Source organism: Rhinichthys klamathensis, unplaced genomic scaffold (genome assembly GCF_029890125.1).
Source record: "Rhinichthys klamathensis goyatoka isolate OS25496 unplaced genomic scaffold, OSU_Roscu_1.1 h1tg000606l_1, whole genome shotgun sequence".
NCBI lineage: Eukaryota > Metazoa > Chordata > Actinopteri > Cypriniformes > Leuciscidae > Rhinichthys > Rhinichthys klamathensis.
In genome coordinates, this window is record NW_026607061.1 from 537843 (window position 1) to 541285 (window position 3443).

Genomic DNA, 3443 nt, shown 5'->3' on the forward strand with positions numbered 1-3443 from the left:
ATGAATTAGCAATTAATAAACTACTAATAAACAGCAAACTACTTCTTCGCTGTTGATTCCTGGTGGTTTAGAGGAGAATTACTCCGAGTCGCCCCCTGTCGTTTCACAGAATAGCACAACGGCGAGTGCGTCAAGTATAAACGCCTCGTCCGTTTGGAGAGGTGCGCGCGCAGTCAGCGGAGACTCGCGCTCGTGCGGACGCATCGAGTATAAACAAGGCTTTAGGTTTCCAGAAATCAATTTTTTGTAGGACCAATCAGCGAATAGAGGGAGTGGCTGAGAACGATGACGTTGATGTAGCGCGCCAGTTTGAGTCAAGGGGGTAATCCATCGACCGGAAGTTGAAGCCGGCCGGGTGCCGCCATGTTGTAGCAGAACTTCACTTGCGTTAGCATTTCCATTGACTCCCATTCATTTTGGCGTCACTTTGACAGCGAATAACTTTACATCTGAGGCGTTTAAAGACTCCATTTGTCCATTGTTTATTTCTAAAGAAACACGACAATGTATAAAGGGCTCCATTACCTTCTATGTTACATTATGGCCCCGTAGAAACAGATTTAGTAAAAATAGGCTAACGATTGCGTCATAACCACTCGATTCTCTGTCGCGCTGTACAGAAATGACCGTACAGACAGGAGGAGAAGCTCGCAGGCAATCGGGGGGACGTCCCGTCAAGGGAGAAGCCCATAGATAATGAGTCCATAAAGGCAACGGGATACTTACTCCTGCTCACTCACGCCAAAGAACTCTTTGCTCAAGTTCCCCGTCTCTGCAAGATTAACGTTGGCAATTTTCACGCACAGCTACTAGAAGATTAACGTCTGTCAGACAGGTTGCTCACGTCATCAAGCTTAGTTTGAGTCGGTTTGAGTCTGCGCGTCAGGAACGGAAGTGCTCAAAAATCGCTAAAAATGGGCTTCAACTGTCTCAACTGAGTTCCAATGAGATGGCTCTGTCCACTTCTTATACTGTCTATGGTTTGAGTTGGAGTTCAGTAACGGCAGCGGAGAAAGACGTGAGAAAATCTATTCGGTCCGTTGTTGCAAAACTTCCGAATATACAGAAGTTAAAGCCGGAGCAAGATCAATGTTTGCTAAGTGTTGTTGGTGGCCATGATGTTGTGGCCCTCCTCCCCACGGGGTTCGGGAAAAGTTTAATTTTCCAGCTCACTCCGCTAGTGGTGAATGAGTTAGCTAAGGCGAACGATAGGGATGCAAAGCCTATAGTTGTTGTCGTCTCTTCTTGTTGCACTAATGGAGGACCAAGTGAGGGAGGCAGAAAGGTTAGGAGTTCGTGCTGGGCAGCTCGGCGTGCACGATGATCACTGTACAGCATTTGCGGCAGATCCGAAACGACCGCAGCGGCGTATTGTTAATGATTACACCCAGCTTCGACAGTTGACTGAATACATCACTCTCCTTAGTGTCAAATATACATTTAGAATTTAGAATTGTTCCTTGAACTCTTAAATTCGATGAACAAAACATGCAGCTCTCGTTGACAGACATCTTATTCTAAACATAATCCTCTGATCATTAGGACTTGTTTTTTTTTATTGCTTAAAACAATACACAAGTAATAACAGAAAACATAATACAAAAAATTATAAAAAACAAAACAAAAATAAAACAATAGGGGGATAATATAAAATAAACATTAACAAGTTAAGAGAATTACATGACACTGAAAAAAGGAAAATAATTACAAACAGATAATGTTTTTAAGGCTTTTTTTGTTCTCAGACAACTTAATTGAAAAGAGGTATTTTTAAAATTCTTTCACAAATATAAGAAAGAGAGGTTTAGCATTTAGATATTTAGAGTTATGAATATGGAATTCGGACTTGTTTCCAGCCGGTTTCGGCGCATGACATACGTCACGACCACACGTTAGCGATTGGCTATGGCAGATCCTGAGTGACTCTTGGCAGATCCAATAGTTTTGAACTTTAACAGAGAACCCGCCTACAAGGAAGTAAACGTTTCTCAATGGAGCGAGGCCAGACTCTCTGTACAAATGAAATGTACGAGAGTCTGGTAGAACCAGGCTAACTGACTACCACTGTGGTGATTTTCATGTTGATCTACTGTTTTATTATTTAATAATTGTCTGTCAAAGTCCTATACTGTATACCTTGTTGTGATATTCTATGTGCATTGTTTGGTTAGTCTACAAATAATCAGACCGAACGTTGCATACAGTGCGTTTATTGCTCCGCTACGTATAACCACAACCGACGTAATGTCGTCAACCGTACGTGCACGTTTGCTGATATACTGTGAATGTTACATCACTTCTTTTTTTTTTTTTAACAAATGAACTCGGTTATGTTGTTTCCACTTCAGTTATTTGAGTAATCAACACCTAAACATTCACTTGGTCTGTGATCAAAACAAAACTCTATGAAGTATACAAACAGATTGCTTCAGTATAATAACTCAGTTAAATGCCTATTCAGAAACAATTTCAGAAATGGGATATAGAGTTGCCTTTACATGCATTCTCAGATTCTGAACGAACTTTTTTTTTTTAGGACACATTCTCTTCACTTAACACTTAACATATTTAACACATAACGGTTGTGTCACCTAGTCCATACCACCTCTAGTGCATTATGTCCATTTCACAGTCCTACTCAGGCCATGTTACCCGTTTTTCAGGCTGTGACAAAGTCTCTGAGGAATTGTGGAGGCTGTCTGTGCCTAGTAGGGTATCTTGCCACCACTGGGACTGTGTCGGCAGTGACTTCTTCATCCTCTTCTGCTGTCGATGTGTCACGCAGGCCAGGGTCAAGCTTTTTGAAGAAGGATGAATTTCTTGTCACTCGATGTCCATTCCACTCAGCGGTGACCATGGAGCCTTTGACTGTGGTAACTTTGTACGGCTTGCGGTTGTATGGTGCTGTAAGTTTATTGCGCCTGGGTTGGGAGCACAACACCATGTCACCAGGTTGGAGAGAGTAATGTGCAGCGTGTCGGCGAGTGTCTGAGTACACCTTCATTTTGGCTTTGGCCTTGTGGTCTCTCCTTCGAAGATCCTTGTCCGATCCAGTGAGCGTGCTCACAAAAGGCATCTTTGTGTGTATCCTGCGTTTGAGCAACAACTCAGCGGGTGATGTTGTTGTTGTGCTGTGTGGTGTTGAACGGTACTCACGCAGGAATGTGTGGAGATGCTGCTTCCCGGGAATGTTCTCCATGTATGCAACACGGAGGCATTTTCCAAGTGTTCTCATAAACCTCTCTGCAGTGGCGTTCGCCTGGGGCCATAGCGGTGTGATCTTTCGATGGTGAAATCCCATGTAGGCTGCAAACTTGCTGAACTGCTCACTATTGAATGGGGGCCCGTTGTCCGTTTTTACAGATCTGGGGATGCCAAACATGGAAAAGATTTTATCTATGACAGGGATGACAGAGTTTGCAGAGGTGGAGTGTATGACTTCC